Source organism: Camarhynchus parvulus, chromosome 5 (assembly GCF_901933205.1).
Source record: "Camarhynchus parvulus chromosome 5, STF_HiC, whole genome shotgun sequence".
In the NCBI taxonomy this organism is placed as follows: Eukaryota; Metazoa; Chordata; class Aves; order Passeriformes; family Thraupidae; genus Camarhynchus; species Camarhynchus parvulus.
The window spans coordinates 33,647,641-33,669,997 of record NC_044575.1 but is presented as its reverse complement, the minus strand read 5'-3'; positions in this window follow the sequence as shown (position 1 = coordinate 33,669,997).

The following is a 22,357-nucleotide window of genomic DNA, read 5'->3' as shown; positions in this document are numbered from 1 at the left end:
GTTCAGGAAAGCATTCTGTAGTGAAAACAAAGGCTTCCAAATAAAGGAAATCTCCAAATAAGCTATCAGAGCAGGATTTTTTGCCTCCATATTAAAATTTCCTTTCATGTGGTTAGTTTGCATTAAGTGGCTACCTAGGGATATTCTTTACAATTAGTTGACATACTGTTTGGGTTCTTGTTGCTACCCTATATGTATAATGATCTGAATTCAGATGAAAGAAGTTTTATCCCCCAATACCTGAGAGACCGCAACCCCCCTCTAAGTTTGCCATTTAAATCCCAACTGTGTTGTTGCCTTTAACTGTGTAAGACAGCAAGACAGCACATTTTGTAGATTAAACCAATAAACTAGCAAACATAAAAGAAACAAATCTCATAATTGTGGATTTCAATTAAAGAAAGGAAGATCAAAGCAAACATTCTGGTTGAAATTGCACAGCTGCTATCTACACAAAATGAGGAAAAAATCCTTCTCCAGCTAGCCATAATTTTTGGGGTGGGAGAAGGAGGAGGGAGAGCTCAAACCCTGCAGTAGAACAGATTGCTTATGCTTCTCACGTCCCAATCAGTAATACAGAAATATTGAGTAATAAATTCCCTGCCTCTCCTGATCTGAGAAGCTCCCACCATCTGTGAAAGCCAATTTGTAACAGCTTTAGTATAAAGATTCAGTAAACAGACAATCACAAGCATTGTGCCAAACTGTACCAACATTTGAAGAAAAAACATAAAGCCAAAGCATGAGTAACACCACGACCTTTGTATTGCAAAATTATCCAGCAACCAAAACACTTTTGACTGCAGAGATTTTTTTCCTTCTTTTCCCTGTCAGCAAGGCATGCTGGAGCCTGCACACAGCTCAGCTACATCTGTGGGCTGTGTACACAGGTCTTGTCCTAATGCGCTGAATTATTATTGATGGCTGGGGCAGTTCTGCTCTGCTGGTGAACCAATAATGTCAAGGCAGTACCTGCAAGATTAATTATAGGAGAGAATGGGCTCTGCTTTCCAGGGATTGAGGCTTTAATAGAGACTGAGCATTAGTTTCAGGGGATTCAACAGACAGCTGAACAAATGCCTCAGACAATGTTATACATGCTAAATCCTGGCACTTACCTCTTAGCAGTACTGAAAGAAAAGTTTCAACAATTGTGCTTAAACTGTGAAAAACAGAGGGCTCTATAACGCAAATGCAAATGAAACAAACCCATACCAAGATTGCTGAAACAGGTTAGGCTCTATAAACCCATATTGCCCTCTGCAATTACCAAAGAGAAAGGAGACAGTAGCAAATTACTCTAGCATTAGCAGAAAAGGAAATGGCTTTTTGGGTACTGATAATTCTCAGTTTTTCAAAATACATGACATTCTACACATGGAAATGTGAGTTGGATCAAAGAGCAGAATATTTTATGCTGTTTCTTTTGCACCATTGCAGTGGAAATTTGTACTCCACAGGTCATTTTAGCTGTAGAGAACTGAGAATATGCAGTGGATGAAGCTGCAGCCATAGCAACAGCTACATAAATTTTCAGGCAATGGCAGGCACACAGTACACAATTTAAGCAGTATAACTCCTACACTGGCCTCAAAAAAAAAAAAAAAAAAAAAAAGAAATACAAGGAAATTGGAGAAGAGGGTGTCAAATATGGCTTATTACCAAGTAATCATACCTTCTACTTTATCAAGAGCTGGGCTTCCTGCATTTTGCTTGTGTGATCAGAGAGGCAGCTGAGAGCTTAACTGTATCTCTCTTTTACTTAAGCCCTCACAGATATTATTCCTCTTTATTGTTTTCATTACCTACTAGGCCTAATAGTTTTTGAAACTCCTGGGAATTCTGAGGCCAAATTTTCAATGTATTGTCCAGCTGCCCATATCTTATGTCTCTTTATTGTTGTGCAATACTTTTGACAAAATAATCCCAAAATTAATGAGAGCCACAGGCTGATGTAGCTCACCACAGCAAAAGATAGGCTTATGAAATTAATCTCAAAAGGGAATGAAATAAGTTCAGACTTCCCAGACTCTTCAGTTCCACAATTGCTAAGCGCTTTACTCCTTTTCTTCAAACTTGAAACACCAGCAGAACTATTTAGCAAATGCGCTTGAGACTGAAAGACCTACAGTAAAATGATATATTCAAGCTTTCATCTTCACTTTGTGTGCTTAGCTTCTGGGTGATTTCATTCACAATATCCTGTGAAACTCCACTGTCAAAATTTCATTGGCCACAGGTACATGGTAGGAGACCCTGAAGAACTTTGCACATCTCAGATTACCCAGTAGTTTTGCAAGCTCAAAGAGCAGTTTAGAGGTTGACCAAAGGGACTCAAATCCTGCTCTAAAATGAAACAGCGAGGCTCCTAAAAATTTTTTCTTCATGCTGGAAAAAACAACAATTTTTAAAATAATGCTTTCAGAACCAAAAGATATAATTTAAGCTGGAACACACCAGTGTTTTTTCTTGGATTTTTTTTTAGATTTGTGTTTTGACTGAGTCCATGACAAAGCTTAGAGATGTTGTTCTAAAACAGACATAGCTTCACAAACCTTGCTGTTCTGACAAAGTGGAGAATGCCAGCAGAATCATTTTGAAAAGCATACAATCAATTTAAATAGTAATCTCATTTTCTTCCTCCTAAGTCCAATTCATTTTTCACCAAGAGCAGTTTAGTTCATATTAAATAATGAAAGTACAAAATCTAAACCTAGTGCCTGAGTGTAGGATAGCATCTCCTGCTACAGTGTTCCCAGATGGGGCCTGTGAAGGAGTGAAGATAACATAGCTCCTAGCAAAGTACCTGAGCTAAGAAAAAGAACTGGTATTTGTTTTGTCCCTGCATCTTTTCATGCTAACATTAATTTAAGCTGCCTAGAAGTCACGCAAATGGTGCTCAATTTCCTGTCATATGCCATAAAGAAGCAAAAGATATTAGAAGCCTGACTGACAGTAATGTAACATAGGGTACATTACTATGTTTGTTGCCCCCTGAAGACAAGACTAGTTTGCTAAAATGTCATATTATTCCCAACCATATTTGAACGGTGGTTTGTGAACACGTGAAAAAACATGACAAAACTCTGTTACATGAGAGCATCATTCTATTTGACGTTCTATTTTGTCTTGTAGTCGAAGGTTCTGGTATTTTTCTTACTGATGGTCTGAGTTTTGTGATGAAAGATATGCTGAACTCAAAAGCCCAGACCTGGATATTATTTTCTCCCAAACACTGAAAAGTTTCAAAATAGGAAATAAAAAGTCTTGAATGTTATAAAAACATTTTTTTAAATTTTGTGTAGATATTTCAGAGGTATTTCAACTGAAATAAATTTATAGTCATTATAAAATGAAAGCTCACAGCAAGAGTGAAAAAGTTGCCTGAAAGAAGGTGGACTCAAACAGAAGATGGGTAGGCCAAGTCCATTCAGTCCAGAGTAAATCATAGGTAGGATAGGTTATTTTAAAACAAATAGGTCTCTTAACAATCAGATCTAATATTTTCCCCAAATGGCAGAGTATATCACTGAATGCTGTTGGCATGAAAAATCGGCTGAAATCAACAAGAAACATATTTATGTCAAAACTTCAGAGAAAAACCTCTAAACATTTGTAATATGACTTTTAAAGTCACAGATTTCTTATAACTTACTCTGGTGCAACTCTCTCTGCTCCAACCAATAAGATTGCTTCTGTCCTTCACACTTGAAAACAAGTGGTACGAATGTATCAGACACATCTTTGGTCAGGTGATAGGAAACAGTAGGATAAAGACTAAGTCTAGATACTTCCTCCTGTGTTCTGGAATGTATTATGCAGGTGTTATGATCTAATCAACTTCAGTTTGTACTGCAGTACAATGCGTCATGCTAAAAATCATGCCCTGTCTGGGTTTTCAATTGTTCAAGTGTTATCGAATCCCAAAACTGAGTTCAGAGGGTAAGGAGCCTTTGGACAACATTAGCCAAGGTGACTTATCAACAGAAGCAGTAAAATAAGGGGCAATGGATTATGAAACAGGATTGTCATTCCTAAATGAGATAATTCATCAAACTTAGTTATTTAGTGCAATGGACACTATCACTCAGAAAAAGGAATATTCCACACTAGGCTTGAAGTATCTTTTAAGTGTTTAGCGAATGGTAGCTGTACCACTTTTACCTCATATGAGTGTGCTTACTGTGCTAGAGCACTGATTCTGACACCTATGGTTTTTTATTGAGCTGCATGGAAAAGCTAATGAAGTCTTTTTAAAAGTGATTCCTACTTTTTCTGAGCACCAACTTAGTGAAGTAAATCAAGTTATTTGAATCAGTGATCAAGAGAGGCATATTTTCCCATGACAAAATCAATTTCTGGCAAAAAATGCAGTAGAAATTTACAGCACAAAAAAGCACTAGAAGAATAAAATAGATTTTAAACTCCTCCCATTTTCTTCCTCTCAGAGGATAATCAAGATTCTCAACAACACAACTGCCACATCAACTATGGTGATATGTCCTGGCTTTTCAGGGAATATTCATTATTTTTTTACTAATTATAAGAGCAAAATATTTATATTTTGTTTGTGAACTTCTATTAAAAAAATTCCAAACTTTGCATTTGTGTGCAATTTTCTTACTTGTGGCTGAGTGGTTTCACAGCTTTGTAACTGTATTCATACAGTTTACCTCATGAAAAATGAAGGGAATTCAAGATTTTTTGTATTTATACTTGCTGTAGTCAAGTGCCATAACTCAGGGAACGTTATTCTAGATAGGAAGCTATTAATCAAATAAAAGTGAAATACCTACTTTCGGTAATGTGTGACTAGTGTTCCACAGTCTCTGTTTGTGGCTCTTCATCGTGGAGCCCAAAGCCACCATTTTAGCCCAGATGGCTGTAAGGGATGGAGGGTGACTGCAGTCCTCCCTAAAAGGATGGTTGTAACACTGCATGACTGTGTCTGGCAAAGGAAGAGACAAAGATTGTTTTTCCTCATCATACTTTTTTTCCCAATAATTCTGGGTTTTTTTCTGAAGGTCACATACACAGCATTGGGAGTCAGAGAGAGCTGACTCGTAAGGGTGCTCAGGGAACCAGGCTGTAACTCTCCATTATCAACATCAGGAATGTGTTCACTTTCAGTGTTTTGAGCCAGGAAGAGAAATGGTACCTGAAGGAATACTTCTGGCTCTTCTACAAGACTGAATTAATTCTGTCATTATCCTTGGGGTGATAAAATTCAATTTTGCTTACCGTACTTAGAAGCTTTGAGCTATCTGTGCTACCACCTCACCAGAAAGGAAGGATAATTATTTTTGTAGGAATGCCCTCCTGTGACACAGGCATCCTAGATTCTTCCCCTGTCTCTAGGCAAAGCTTCTCATGAAGTCATAAACAATTCAGCATGTTTACAGGTTTAGAAGTGACCTGTGTCTTGATTCTGGATATGTCAAAATCCGGGAAATAAGAAGCACAACAAAGAACAATAAGACTAAGGCAAGAAAATAAGTATTTGATACCATTTGAAGGGAAAATCTATTTGGGATAAACAATCAGAAATTATATTTTATTTCCTTTTCAAATGGAAACCTGCTTGTGAAAATATGAGACCTTCCATTTCATTTTCTGATTTAAAATAAGATACTTTTTATTGCAGTTTGAGTTAGTCTCATAGAAGTACAGTTGAATCTGAAACTGCCTACTCAAGGATTTCTTTTCTTTGCAGCATCCTATTTCTAGGTCAAATGAGATAGAATTTTATGATTATATGAAAGGTACTGTCTTCTAACTAGATTTTATTCAGAAATTCATGATCTGATTTATCTGGATTCTTGTTTCAGCAATTCACAAGCTCTTCTCATTGCAGGACAGACTGTGAGACTTCCTCCTCAAAAATTCTCTTTTCCTACATTTCCTTATTTCTGGAACAAATTAAATGAAAAAATTAATAGCTTTTTATTTTCTTGTCCAAGATAATCAAAATTTTTCTAGTTAGTATGTCACTGATCACACCAGCTTATCTCTTAACGAAGATTAGTGTGTTTGTTTCAATGATTTTCCTCTTTAGAACAGTCAGTAAGCGCAGGGAATCTGAGATTTTTAAGTAGCAAAGGGATTCAGTGCATGGTAAAATAGACAATACATCAAACTCAAATACCTAAATTGAAGAAATCATTCATAATGATTTTTTAAAAAAAATATGGATCAAACTTATTTTCAATTAAAATGACAAAGCTGACAACATCAAGCCCATATAAAAGTAATGAAGTATGACTACTTTCAGCAGCGGAGGTGAATACATTCTTTTGGTCTTAATATTATGTGCCTTGGTGTAATCATTAGCAAACAGATTCTTATCTAACATAAACTGCCATAACTACACGAGGAAGTTACGACATGTTACACCATCTGAGAATCTACTTTAAATTTTATAATCATTTGCACCTAATTTCAGCTACTCTTGGGGCTTTTTTCCTAATATAAGGAGTTTTAGTTAACTACTGAATAAAAGAAATTTCTTTTGGAGCTTTGCAAAGACAACCTTTGAAACCTACTATGATGTACAGAGTATAATCTACAAATCATGTCAACAGAGTTTATTTCCTTTGATTTCACACTATAGCTCTAGGCATCTGCCATAGCAGACAGAAGCAGCTTTTGATAGCTCACTACAGCTATCATACCAGCAAATGACTTGAAAAAAGGGCTAACAGATTTTGTAAAAACAAAAATAGGGGAGGAAAGTAATAGTAAAAGAGAAACACAAAGCTGGCTTGTGCCAAAACAAAAGATGTAGCTAGACCTGCCAGACTGCCTTCAGTAGTGAGGAGCTCATGAATGTGAGTTCCCCAGTACTCTTAATCTTGTCATGTGAAGTAGTGCACAGTGGCAGAGAACGCTAGAGCTGATTGTTAATTGGAATGATAAGACTGGTTTATCATTATCTTATTATCTTTCCAGGACATAAATTTGTTCTTACTATGTATAAGCTAGGCATCTTCAAAAACCTGTAAATTCTGCTGCTATAATTGAAAATTATTTTGATTCACTTTAGGAAACGGGATTGTGTTTGATATCTTCAGTTAGATATCTGAATTTGACATACTGTCCATAGTGTCAAGCTCTGAATTTCCTCAATATTTAAAGAATCTAGTTCCACAACACTTTCTGATCTAAAGAGAGAATCATCTGAAAGGCACTCCTGCATGATATTTATAGTACAACTCTTTCTGATCTACTGAAAAGTTAACCACAAAATCAGCGTGTTTTTAGAGAAATGTTATACTATATGCTTTAGATTGTAAAAGATGGTAAGGACAAAAGGGAAAACCAAACTCCAATACATTAAAATGTTATTGTGAAATAATGGATTAGACCTGGAATTTTCACCCTGCCTAGAAAGAAGGGAGGTGGGAATGGTAAGATGTTTCCTTCTGCTGACTCATACCCACATATCTGGTAAAGGCTGAGCTGAACTGACACCGTCTGTCAGTGAGTTTGTTTACACTCTAGTTTTAGTTCTGCATTCCACCAAGGAGCAGGGAAACAGTTTGTTCAGTGTGCTTTGAAGTTAATGATGAGAACTAGATTATGTTCAAAAACTTTCTCTCCAAACAAGTGTTTACATGAAGAAGAGTCATGATTTAGCGGGTCAGAAAAATTCCAATTGCCAAGGGACTGGCAGATTGCCTTAGTGTATCCTGAGCACTAAACTCCATATACGCAAAAACCACTGCTTTGCAGCTGGCACTGACAGATGTGAGGGGATACAGGGTGGTCTGTTTCACAAGCTCTGCAAACTACAGTTAAAAAGCAAGCAGTTGTAAGTAGCTTGGCTCTAGCATCCTGACATGATTTTTTGTGGAAGGTGGGGGTGGAATGATTCTGAAGAGATTCCCGGTACAGCTGTCGCTCCTGTCAGTATTACTTGAGCCACCACTGTGATAACTTGAACTCCCACCACCACTGCATCATTCACTATGCTGTTTGATCCTAGGAAACCCTGTTGCTGTACTGTGACTTCAAAGCTGCTGCCATAGCTGCATGTGTGGAAAGTTATCATCTACTGTAAGTAACAAAAAAGTCCTGAAAATTATTAACCCTTCTGTAACAGACCAAGTTTCTATTTCTTAGAAATACATCCTACATCAATGTGCTTTTAAGTTCCTGAATCAGTATACACTTTGGTCCTGGTTTCCATCTCTGGGACTGAGTTTTCAGTTTGGTGTTCATTATTGAAGGTTTCATTTTTAGCATAATATTGGTCTATTTCTGGAGCCTTCAAGGTAGTACTCCCTGTCCATAAACTAACTACAAGATGCAAGACTAATGTCACCAATACCCAAACCCTAGTTATCTGTCTGAAACACCTTTTCATTAAGTCTTCAAAAGTAGAAAATATTTCTTGAAATGGACCCTTTTAAAAAAAACCAAAAAACAAACCCAAGCCACAAACACTCCCACACACCTGCCTAAAACCACAAAATAACAAATAAATAAAAAACTTGGTACACACTGTACTTAAACTTATGTGACCCCCTCCCTAATACAAGAGAGACTTGGGTTGAGATCAATGACATGATTTCTCTTAGAGGCACTGGAAAATTGCAGCCCTGATTATTGCTCTGTAATATGATAGGCAAATATGGCAAAATACTGAAATAAATACTTCATCACATACTAGACATGCTCTTGCATGTTGGACATGAAATAATTATTATGACTCATGCACAAAAACTGTATTATCCTCTAGAGACAGATGCTGATCTCTTCTCTGTGGTGACCAGTGACAGGACCCAAGGGAATGGCCTGAAGCTGTTCCAGGGGAGGTTTAGGTCAGATATTACAAGAAAGTTCTTCACTGGAACAGGCTCCCCAGGGAAGTGGTCACAGCACCAGCCTGACAGAGTTCAAGAAGTGTTTGGAAAAATCTCTTGGGGCGTCCTGTGCAGAGCTGGGAGTTGGACTTCATGGTCCTTGCAGGTCCTATCCAACTCAGTGTATTCAGTGATTCTGCAGTTCAACAATATATACTAGGACAGAAGTATTTAATTACTGATTCTTGATTAATTGTTACTCTTAAATCAATTATATTTATGATTTAGTGTAGGGCTTTAATAAAAAATGCAGATATAATACCTAAGATTTTTTTGCTTTAATTTTGGAAGGCAAGTTGTTTAAAAAAAGAAGAAAAAGAAGTGCACTCCAAGTAATTAAATTTTATTTGATCTCAGAGACTTTAACATTGTTCTAAGGCAAAATTTAAGAACATTGTTTACCTAAAATGTCAGAATATTTTAAAACATACCATGAGGTCTAAACACCTTAGAAGTCCCTAGAAATGGTCAAATTATCAGCCAAGGAGGAAGCTGGACTTGGTGGTTCCTGGACCTGAGTCTGTGTTTCTATATAACTTCAAAGTATTCTTCTGCAGTTCAAAATAAAAACAACCCACGATATTTATGGATTTAGTATTAGCACTAAATCAGGGAAATATTCCAATATTATCTAGTGAAGAGGAGGAGTCAATTCTAACGTTCTTATGGATTTAGCAGTCTCTGATGTATTTCAAGGAAAGAAAGTCCTGTCAATAAACCTTAACTGTTTCCCTTATTCAAAGACCACTGAACTCAAGAAGGATTTTATGAGAAGCCAAAAAGATTTAAAAGTTTCCATTTCCCTTCACTTTCATCTAGAAAGGGTGTGAAAACAATCCTGTTCTCCTTCAGGCTGGGTGGATAATCAGTTGCTATTTAGACCTTAAGATGTGCACAGATGAGAGTCCAAGGCTTCAGTGGAGATCAGTTAGGGAAATTGCACATGAGGAGTCACAGTGTCAGTGTGGCAGGCAAGTGTCAGTGAGGGACAGGTACTTTAGTCTTCCTTCTTATTAATCTGTGCTGCCATTCCAGACCAAAAGTAAAAAAACCCCATGATTTTCAGAGGCTTCTAGTTTAATCACTTTTTTCCAAAATTGTGAGAGGGAGAGAAGATATTTCATCTCTCTTTTCCAAGAGTTATTTACAGTCTCACCCTGAAATTAGTATCAATCCCTAAACATGCTCCCTTGTGCAGAACTCAGATGAACAATCTCATCATATGTGATCTAAGCATCCTCTAATCTCTGAGTTTCCCTTAGTCTAAAACTTCCAGAGCCTGTTATCTGTTATTAGGGACCACTCTAACACTGAGGAGCTCTTCTCCTCTTTCCTCAGCTGAATCTTCACTTTTCTCACAAGATAGGAAGATTAAATTGAAACATCATGTAGGCTGCTTAAGAAGATAAAGCCATTATGGCAAGGTGATTTCAGATCAAATTGGTGAAGTTCTCCATTAAAAAATAATTAAAGAATGAGCCTAGAATACCATTTATGCTGGAATGCACTTTCATCAATTCAGTTTTTATATGCGCAATTGGAAAATTAAAAAAGTTATCATATGAAGTTTCTTGAGAGCTGTAATTGTTTTCATGTTCAGCTAAGGAGAAAGCAATCTGATGAATCTAATACATTTCAAAATATACACCAAAGAAAAATGAGACCAAAACCTAATTAAACAGAACAATAATCCTGAAAGGTAAGCTTGAGACAGGTATTTGTATTTCCCCCTTCAAAGGATGCCCACCAGTGTCCTTCATCTGACTCTTTTGAGGTCTGTTCTGTTATGTTTAGACTCTTTTTTTTACTTTTAGTTTTATCAGTCAAAGTTCCCTTTTAGAACAGGGTTGCGTACTTGAGGAGAAGGAAGCATAGAAAAGATGAATTCATCTTTTTCTTAGGACAGTAGCTCAACAGCTCAATGTTAAGCACCAGGAAACCATTCCCATCTAGCTAGGGAAATAAGCTATGAGGTCTTTTCTAGAGGATTCTAAAGAGCAATACTATCATCTTGTTGAGTTTTGATTTGTTGGAAAAGGTGTAGTTACTGCCTTAGGGTGATGGCCAAGTGGGACAGACACAGGTCAGAAAGCAGTCAGTGTTTTGACCTGCCTTAGGAGCAGCTACCTACCCAGCAGTGTAGATGCAAAAAATTATGCATACAAAAAGCTGAGCCATCTAGAACTGTTACTACTATTTTTCCCATGACACTTGCATGCAGTAAAAAACAAAAGTGATCTAATAATACTCTGCATTTTCAATGTCTTAAATGTCTTAAAATGACTTCATTGTTAAATAACTGTGAATAAACTTCCACAGCAGCTACTCTGAATGATTATGGAGTATGATGATCCTTAAATAAAATAAGACTCCAGCCTCTGCTTTCCTTATACTTAAATCTCTTAATCTTTAATATAAATATCTTCTCCACTAAAAACACAGGAGCACTGCATCAGCAGTTGTTAGGGGACATTGTTGTAGTACCCAGAAAGGCAAACAAGTCATTCACTGAAGGGCAAGCCGATGTATTGGGCTGTGGCACTTTAACAGTGTTAAAATTAGAAGAGCATTGCCAGAAGTGTGTCTGTATACTTTTGTTAGATGATACTACAAGTCGCAGTATGTAAAAAGCTGACAAAGGGAGAAAAGATGAAAGCAAAAAGCTAGGATATAACTAATGATAATAAAACTCTTGGCAAGTCAAATTACTGAGAGTCTCATATCAAAAGCAACTTTGACAATAATGGGATTCCAGAGTCCATAAAATTAGTCATGATTCAAAGATAAAAACATCAACAATTTGCATAAAAGTGTTCCTTTAAAGATTTAGCACTGTGTACCAAATGAAGAGAAAAAGCACTACCATAACAGCAACACTTTAATATAGGTATCCATTATCTAATGCTTATATAATGGAAGCCAAATTGAGCTCATTATTATCAGTGCTATTATGCTGAATACTAAATTAACTCATCATAGAAACACACTTGCTTAAAAAACTATTACCACAGCATCAGTGACAAGGAAAAAAATTGCATGCAAACTTCCTGAGATGACTAATTTGATTTCAGTGTTAACTTCTAATGCATTATTAATCAATAGTTCATTATACTTTAGGATAGCATTTAGTTTATTTGTGGTTTATTTGTATACATTTCATTTCTGTAATCTTTTACTGTATTGCACTTTATTCCTATGTAAACAATGCTGGTTGTTCTGATACAGATTTACAGTAAATGCAAGTATGATACATTTCTGGGTAATTCAAATTTGTTCTGTTTTCCAAAACCAGGAGAGGTACAAAAAGGGAGATGCAATTCAATGTAAACAATAAGCTAAAGCTACAAGAAAAGACTGAAAATTTTACATTTTTAAATGGCTTGCATATGTTTACTGTTAAAAGATATACAAATATGGTAAAATAGTAGATGTTTTAATGTAATAGAATCATGAATATGTAGCTCCAAGGTTACTTGGAGTCTGCAAGTCTCGTGAATTTTTTTTTTTTGGTATCAAAATAAAATTAAATATTTGCATGATGGAACATTATTACTCATTCTTTCAGGACTGACTAAACCATGACTTCTATTAAAAGTGGTGTTTCAGGGTAATTTTAGAACTCCAATATGATTTTGTGGTAATAGAGTTAATGAGCAACAGAATAAAGGAAGTTATGATTCCTGGAAGGCAGAAGTCCTCTTATCTTTATGACCATTTTAGCACTTAAAAAAGTTACTAAAGAGCTCCTTTTAACCAGTGTTTCACAAAAAAGAAAAAAAGGCTATGATTTTTATTTACTTTTCTTTAATATTTTCATTTGTATTCACATTACAAATTCAACTATTTGTCTAAAAAATCACATAGTGTAAAAGTGAATTGAAAATTAGAAGTGAATTGAAAAATATTTTCAAAGATAATTTCAAAATATTGAAGTCATTCTTCTAAAATGAGTTTTGTAACAAATATTTTGGAAACAAAATTGAAAACTAGTTCTCCTGCCATGAAGATATTGGGTATGATATAATCTTTCTCTGACAACATCCTATTTACAAAGGAAGTACAGTAATCATTTGGCTTCCTAGTAATACTGAGAGAGTACAGGAAGGCTTTAAAAAGGCTGAAGCTGGCTGTGAAAGGAAAGCGAAGAAATAATTCTGAGGAAATTGTATTTCCCTGTTATTAAATGGTACAGTGTCATTAACCTATAGGATGATTCACACAATGGTAATTAATTTCATCCTTGTATTGAAGGCTTGAGATATTCTCAAAAATAAATGAGCTAAATAAAGAATTGCTATGTGATAATATGTATACAGATTTTGAAGAAATTTCTTCATAAGTTTTTCAAATTTCAGTGTCATCTTTCTTTTTGTGCAGTGGTCCTTTGTCATGAGAGTACTCTTCAAATCAAAGAGTCTGTTTCCATGGGGTAATTAAATAATATGTGTACAAATCCTCTTCTATAATGTAATTCTTTACAGTGGCACAGGCATAATTTTCATATGTCATGCACTTGGACAGAAATTCTAAAACCTTAAACCAAAGAAATTTTGGTTTAATGGAAAACTTGAAAAAAGATCTTCTCAAGTAAACTTGAAAACCATTTCAAATATTCAAATATTTATTTTAATGATATAAACAAAAAATCAGAAGCATGCTGACCAACCTGAGATGAAATATTTTATTTCATTCTCTGTTTACTTTTTCTGTTTGCTTAACTTTTTCTTGGGAGGAAATATTCAACAAAAAGGCTTTATGATAGGAAAAAAAACCTATTAAAAACTATTGGGGAAATATATTGAAGGTTTTGAAACGTGAATAGTTTCAATTATAATTCATCAAAAAGTAAGACTATCAATGTGTAAAGTTTAAAGATTGAATTCACTAAAGCAGTGATTGTCTTATTTACACATTTCTAATAACCAAAATAGCTAATATATTTATTTTCCTGAAGAGACTTCGATTCTTTCTTTTCTCTTCCCACTTATTTGGGTAACAATAGAGGCTTTACCAAAAGAGGTAAAATGTTATATTTTGTGAGTTTTGGTTTCTTATCTCCTAAAGAAAAAAAAAATTATCTTCTTTTAAAACCAAAGCATAAAGTCATAGTTACAGCACAGTAGTCTTCAGTGTTAAACCTTTCCTTGATTTTCTGCACTAGAACAAGGAAGGCCTGGCCAAACTCTCAGCATTTTCATGGCACCCTTGAAGACCCTATTCCAGTAGTTTGCCAATACGTCAAGTACAAATTACATCAATATTTTTAATGGAAGATGCTATTTCTATATGGTTTCTACTGGCTGGAATAACTGAGACCTTACTGAAGCAATTTTTTGACACATTGTTTTTCCAGTCAAAAAGATTGTCTAGCAACAGCTACATTTATGTGTAGGGAAGAGTTTTACAGTTTAAACTGATTTTTACAGTTTAAACTGATTTTTACAATTTAAACTGAAGAGTTTTACAGTTTAAAACTGGTTAAAAGAATAGTGTCATGTATCCAGAGAATTTGTTACATGATCTCTATTTTGCAGTCAAGATACGTAGCTAAAAGCATAAAAAATTGTTGGATTTCACCTATGGATCCAGCCTTTCCAGGTCCCTTTTGCAGAGCTCTCCTAAGTGACAGGGAATTTCCAGTACTTGATCTTAAATTGGATTCCACTTTTCTTAACTTGTCCAAAGGGTACAGTCACAAAGCTAGCAAATGAGAGACAGAGATAAACCCTTCCAGAGAGTATTTCATCAGTATGAGAAAGCTATTAAGCTTTCAGATAGTGTCCAAAGGAGGGCAGTGAAGATGGTGAAGAGCCTTGAGGGGAAGCTGTAAGTGAAGCAGCTGAGGTCACTTGGTCTGCTCAGCCTGGAGGCGACTGAGGGGAGAGCTCCCTGCAGTTACAGCTTCCTCATGAGGGGAAGAGGAGGGGCAGACACTGATCTCTTCTCTGGGGTCACAGGGACAGAACCTGAGGGAATGGCCTGAAGCTGTGTCAGGAGAGGTTTAGGTTGGATGTTAGAAAAAGGTTCTTCACCCAGAGGGTGTTTGGGCACTGGAACAGGCTCCCCAGGGAAGGAGTCAGCACCAGCCTGACAGAGCTCAAGAAGCATTTGGATAATGCTTTGCAGGTACACGATGTGTCTCTTGGGAATGCTGCTGTGCAAAGCCAGGAGTTGGACACGATGATCCTTGTAGGTACCTTCCAACTCAGCTTATTCTGTGATTCTGTCATCATGTTTATCTTGCATGCCTTTAATAGGTGAAGATAAATTGCTATTTAAAGAGATTTCTATTTCACCAGACCACTAGTTGACTTAATTTCTCATTCCTGATCAGATAGATCCCATCTCTGATTTTGGAATCTAAGATGTATTATTTTCAAGTATTTTAATTGATTTAATTTTCCTGAATATGAGTTTCTATATTTGCACCCAAACCTATGACCACTGTAATCCATAAAGTGTCCTGGCTAAAATAATTACAGTAACTTCCACTTCCTATATTTAGTTAGGATGGTCATTGCTCACATGTTGATCTTTTTTGTCCTCCCATGTTCTATATAGCAACAACTGTTCAGAAACCTCACTTTTTTTTTAATGTTAAAGCAACCACCAGATGGCGACCTTACAATTGCATAAATAAAATACAAACCAAATTGAAGGTGGATTGATTTGGTCGAGCTTATATTTAGTGAGTATTATTTTTTTTTTTAATAAAACAAAAAACAGGGCCTAAACTGTGCATAAACTGTCTCCAGGTATTTTAATTGGCTACAGGTTTTATTAGAGTCTGTTCTTCATAGTGAATTCTTAGAGAATTTTGTTAGAGTGAATTCCTTAAATTCTTCACTTTTCCTTTCTCCAGGGTAATACATTTTAGTTCTCTACTTATTATTAAATCTCTAATTACTGAAACACAAAACACTAGCATGGGGGCTCCCACAGAGTATGCAGTGCTGCATTTTTCGATGAAATTATGGTCAGCATGTCATTGCTTCCCATTTTGTATAGCAGCAAAGCCTTTTTAAAGACTTTTCAGTTTGCATAGCCAGGCTCACAAATTGATCTGTCTGTCAAACTGATGCAGGTGCCAGACTGATGCAAGTGCCAGACACATAATAAGAGCCTTTTCCAAGTCTGAAGCCTCAGCTGGTAGGCTTTCTACTGCTTAGACTAAGCTTTGGGCCAATCCCCTTTTTTTCTTCTTCAGTGTCTGTCTGACATATATCTAGGATAGATCTGATGCAGAAAGCAATTTCCTGTTAAAACTATGTCCACAGAATACACTACTCTCCATCAATTTAAAATGGCAAAGTCAGGTATTTAAAAATAATTTTTGGCAATATATACGTTCACCCTGACAAGCAGTGTTGGATTGTTCGATATTTGATCATGTAAATTGACAATAATAAAATGAGTAGGAGTTTGCAGACCAGACAGCCCAACTGATACTCAAGAAGATAGTAGAACAAATTGGTAAACAATCAATTTTTAAAAACCTAGAGGAAAACCTGTGGTTTTGGAGAAATAGCCAACATGGATTTGTCAAAAAGAAATCAAGTCAAACCAGCCAAATTTCCTTTCCTGAAAGGATGACCTCTCTAGATGAGGCAGAACACAATAGAGGTGGCAAATTTTGATGTTGGAATGAAAAGTTCCACTTAGCATTTATGCAAACAAAAGTTGGGATGAAATCACCATATAGGTACAGAACCTGTTAAAAATCATACTCAGAGATTAATTAGAGTTCATGGTCTGACTAGACAGTCTGTGTTGAAGTGTGTCAGCACTTTCATCACTAGCTTGTATGATGGAAAAACCCATAATTATCTCAGTTGGTTAGAGCATGATGCTACTAACTCCAATTTTGTGGATTCAGCATGGGCCACTCATTTAAGAGCTGTACTTGATGATCCTTTTGGGTTCCCCCCCACTCAGACTTTTCTGTGGTTCACAGTGATTCTGTGTAAAGTTCACATGAACTACTGGCACAGGTTGGGAGAGCTGACACACTACTAAGAGGAGGACTGGAATTCAGAGTAATCTTGGTAGACCAGAGAAATCACATAAAATCAAGGAAATGGAGTTCAGTCAGAGGATAACAAAATATTACTCCTAGAAAAAGGAAAGCAGGTGCATTTAAGTTGCATAAAAGATGGGAAATAAGTAGCTGGAAATGGGAAATTATTCTGGAAGGATAAATTACTTCTGCAACACATTTAGGGAGGCTCACTCACTGTAGGGCAATGGAGCTGATACATACAAATCATTATTCTGCTTTATTTGACAGTGATAAGGTTTCACAGAGTATTTCAACCAGTTTTGACAATAATACTTTTGGGTACAGAATCACTGGGGTCAGTCCTGAGGAAAATAATTGCAAGGACAAGTTATTTATAAAATATGACTGACAGAAAGGTTGAAATAACTTATTTTTTTTGGGTTGCAGAAGACTTCAGAGACATAAAAGTTCTTCAGTATCAAATAAAAAGTTTCTGTAAACACAGCAGTATTTTCTATGCCACTAGATAGGGGAAGAAACAAATCTTATTTTACAGAAAGGCTTTCTCACTACAAGGGTAGTTAAATGTACCAACCAGTTAATGAGCAGGCTTGTAAAGTCTTTTCTTGGAAGTATATAAAACCAAATTCAATAAACCTATCAGGGAGAGGTTATTCAAAGAAACCTTAAGACAAAAAATAATGGATGGGTTTATTCAAACTTTTGTAAAATTTAAATAGCCGTTTCTACCACTGTGTTCTTCAGTTGTAAAATTCTTAAAGAAGATCATCCAACACTCTCTTTCAAATGGTTCCATTCCCTATTGTTCTTAATGAAATTCAGTTAAGGTGCACTGCTCTCTTTCAAAATTCTGATTGTTTCCAGAGAGAAAAGGCAGTGGACATCTTTCTTAAGAACAAATTGAAAACAATGGGGGGCAGATAACCATTTCACCATAATCATCTAGAAGCTGGCAAGTTGTGAAAGAAGACAGTACTGTGTGGAATATTTTGCAGTATTCATCAGTCCTGTGAAAGGTCCAACTTCAGGAATGAGACTATGAGAGGAAAAATTCTTTTAAATTCTTTTATCCTATGTGACATAAAGACAGGTTGTACCAAAGAATCCTACAAAAGAGGTTCAACCAAGGGACATGGAAATCTTTGCCTTTCTTTCATTCTAAGGATAATTGAAGATGAAGGAATAGTATATGCTAAGCCCAAGTAATTTATTTTAAATTTTTAAAACTTATCCATGAAAGCTTATTTTCCAGTTTTCTGGAAAAAAATGAAGAATATAGCTTTGTTACAAAAGAAGATCATTAAATGTTTTCTTTGCCTTTAAAGCTCTTTGCTCTGGAACAGCAAGCAGTAGTGCTGCAGCAAGTGTTGATATAGTAGTATCTGTAACAGAGGAAAAAATATTTTTTGATTGTACCTTCCAGTAAAGTCAAGATGGAAAGAAAGAACCTAGAATAATGAAAAAAATATCAAGAATATTTAGAAATAGAAACTGTATAGATAACAATTTTATATTTTCATAGTGGGCCACACTGTAAGAGAGAGACTTGCCCAGTCTTGAGATTTTTAATTCATAGCACTTTCTTCAAGTTCATTTTGTGATGACAAAGAGTGAAAACAATATAATGCTGCATAGGTCTTAACTGAATCATTTACTTCATTATGAGTAATGTTGTATCAAACTGGCAAAACTGATATAGAATGAAGATTACAGAGTAAGCAATGCAGTGGAATATCTTTCACATACCCTTACTGTCCTTCAACAGTATGCACACATCTTGATCATGTCCAAGGGAAGCGACTAAAGAGCAAGCAGGGCTCATATTTCCTCTTGAAAAAAATAACACTGCCTATTTTTTGCTATATTTTTAATATATTTATTATTAAAGAAAAAATAATAATGCATTTTCTAAATGCATAAAATTGTTGAGCATTAAAATCACGGACATAACTTTGATTTTTTTTACTTCTTTCATTCTTCAGAAGGGGAACACAGAAAATTATCATGAAATCCCAGACAGCCACTAGCTCACTCCCCCACCAACAGGACTGGGAAGAGAACTGGAATGTTGAGATAAAGACAGTTATAGGGAAAGTAAAGACATGCACACAAGCAAAGCAAAACAAAGAATTCATTCACTACTTCCCACAGGCAGGCAGGTCATCAGTCATCTCCAATACAACCGGGCTCCATTGTGGGTAATGGTTACTTGGGAAACCAAATTCCGTATTTCCAAACATTCCTCCACCTCTTCCTCCTTCTCCCCACTTTATGCACAGAGCATAATGTCATATAATCTGGAATATCCCTTTGATCATTTGGGGTCACCTGTCCTGTCTGAGTCTCCTCCCAACCTCCCATGCACCCCCAGCTTCCTCCCCAGTCTGGCAGTACAAATAACAGAAAAGGCCTTGGATCTGTGTAAGCCCTGATCAATAACAAAAACATCTCTATTATTATCACTGTGTCCAATGCAAATCCAAACCCAGCCCCATGCTAGTCAGTCTGCAGAAAATTACCTCTATCCCAGCCAAAACTAGTGCAGGTGGGTATCAATGGAAGAATTCAAAAGCTATAGGCTGAAAATTTCATATTAATTTGTAAAAAGATTTAGACTATGTGAATCTCCTGTTGCATATGTTTTGGTTTTGAAACACTCGCTACTTAGTAATTTTACACAATTTAGGTTACACTCATATTGCTGGTAAATTTCAGTTATGACTAAGTACAAGACTTGAAAGATTCTCTGCAATTTTACAAGGAGACCTTTATTTGCAATCATTTTACCCTCTGGAGCAGTGTTATGGAAAGAGACTGAGGCTACGAGCCCTTCCCAAACCAATGATCCTACAATCTCTAGAGGAATTTGTGAATTTGAAGGTAAACTTTCTGTCTTTTAGAGAGAAGAATATAGAATCTTTAAACAGTTGAATAGATTTTACTCCATGCATTGAGTAACACTACATTTTTTAGATCTATTTTAGCTTCATTGTTCCCCTGCCATTTGAATTACTGGCCCAGAAGCCTATAATTCAAACAGAATTCAGCTGAGAAGTGCGCTATAAATAATAGTCTCACCATACAGAAAAGTGAGTATTATATAGGTAATATTTTAATCAAACTAGAAGAGCTCTGACTGTGCACTAACTCCTATTTTGTTCTGCAGCCTTAACACTGGGGATGATAGTTAGGTTGCAACTGGGAGGAATGGAATCTAGAACTTCAAGAAAAGGTTTGCTATTTAGTTTGACCATTGCTACCACATACATTTGAAAAAAAATTAGTAGAAAAAAATACAAACTTGATAATTTGAAGTCTGGTTTAAATCTTCTCATTATTTTTTTTCCCTGCAACTATAAAATAAAATTTTTCATTCCAGTCGATTTGTCAATTGCCCAGTTAAGGGCATTTTGTGAGAAAACAGAAACATCTCATGTACTGTATCATAAAAAGGAAAGAGTATTAAGTGGTTTTCTTTGATAAACTCTTAGGCCAAATTATGCTTCTAATCTGGTCACCTAGAGGCATTTCAGAGCTGTGTGAAGCACTTCTTGTTCTGAAAGTAGATGATTTTTCTGACAGGCAGATAATGCAAAATTGGACAATGTCATAAGAGAAGGGAAGCTTGAATTGACTTGCTCAGCACCTATGTATTATCCAGTATAGTCAGAATATAGTTATAAAAACATGGTAGGAATTATCACATTGAAAATTCAAAGAAACAAGCACATATCTTAAAAAGTCTAGAGCTTCTCCTATGTAGTTGCTCTAATCTTTGGTTAATTTCAGATTTTCAAATGTTGATTACTACCTTTAAATTTTTCTAATGTATTTTGAATACTGATAATTTTAATTTGAAACATTTGGACAGCTTGAGAATCTTCTGATGAAACTGAGATATAACCCTCACTGAGTTATATTGCCCCCCTCCCCAAAACCCTTCCCCAGCCAAATTTGTTTTGTTTTGGTTTCACTTTGTCTTGGGTGCAGAACACAATGAGAAATGGATTGTTATACTCCTGGTTACTGCTATCCCATGGGGTTTTAAAGTTGTAACTGTAACATACTGTCCCTTTTTCAGAAGAAGGCACTATAAGTGACTTGTTTTCATCTGTGAATGTTTGTCTATCCATCACATTTTTTTTTCTGGTCAAAACTACCTCCAGCTGATGTGTCATTCAGGATTCTGGTGCCCATCACCCATGTTTTGTGGTGCTTCCTTTTTATAGATAAGCTTTTCCTGCTCTGAATGGAAGTTTCTCTTATGCTATCCAAATGAGTCATCATGTAGAGTTTGTTCTTCTAGACCTTTCTGGAAATGGGCTGGAGGGCTTCAGGAGGCTTTGGTGAGCTTCCACCCCACTCAAGATTGACCTCTGGTTGATAGTGCAGGCTCAGTTCTCAGCTTCATTACTGCTTGCCCTGTGCTGCCTGGTGCTTATTTTCAGAAGCCAGAACAAAGACTTTTGTCCCCAAAAAGACTCCCCTGCCTCCAAATGGCCCCCTTCTCCAGGCACATCTTGTCCTTTTCTCCCAGCCTGTTCTTACCAGCAGTCCCTGGTTATTTGGCTACAGGTGTTTGAGAGTTACATATTAGCCCCTTATCTTCTGGGCTTCTACATTTGGACAAACCAAATATTTTTGGTATCATAACTAAACTGAAAGAGAATAATCTGGGTAGGTCAAAGAAAGAAACATCACTCAGGGTTTTTTTAATGTACAGATTGTGAGATTCTATTACTTTTTAATCTTGTAAACTTTAAATTTCTTTTTGAGATAGTTATTCTACTTGTTACCATAGTAGTTAGTCTATTAGTCAGAAAAAATAATAAGTCAGTGAAAGCAAGGACTGTTGCCCCACTTAATTACATTAAACTATAGTCAAGATTTTATATATCTAATATCACAAGGTGGAATTAAAAGGGAAATATTTGTTAAAACAAAAATGTTTACAGTATTGGGAACCTTCTCTTTCTTTTAGCATAAATATATTCTGAAGTATGCTGTACTCTCCCAATTAACTAAGGTTTCCAGTATTTTTAAATTCTAGGCTACAAAGGTAATCCTATTATTACTGTGATATGCAATTAAACTCTACTGTTGCTTAGACTGCATATTTTTCTGCATTTCATATAAACCAAATTATTTTACTCATTAATTACTTTCTAATTATTTTAATTCAAAGGAAAGGATACTATTTATTGAATAAGGTGTAATACTTTGTAAAAAACATCAGAAAGTCCAGCCCTCAATTTTTCAGTAAAGTATTGTTGCTGTCCTTGTCTAGATGCCTTTAAAATATCCATGCAACATTGCTTCAAAATTGCCCTTCAGGGTGACTAGCATAACTGTAATTTTGTAATAAGTCATAGTCTTAATATGGGCAGGATTGCAAGATGGGTTCAAAGTTAGCAAATATCACAAATCTAATTCCTGGATTCTCCTGGCTATGCTATTTAGTAGTGATTCCAGA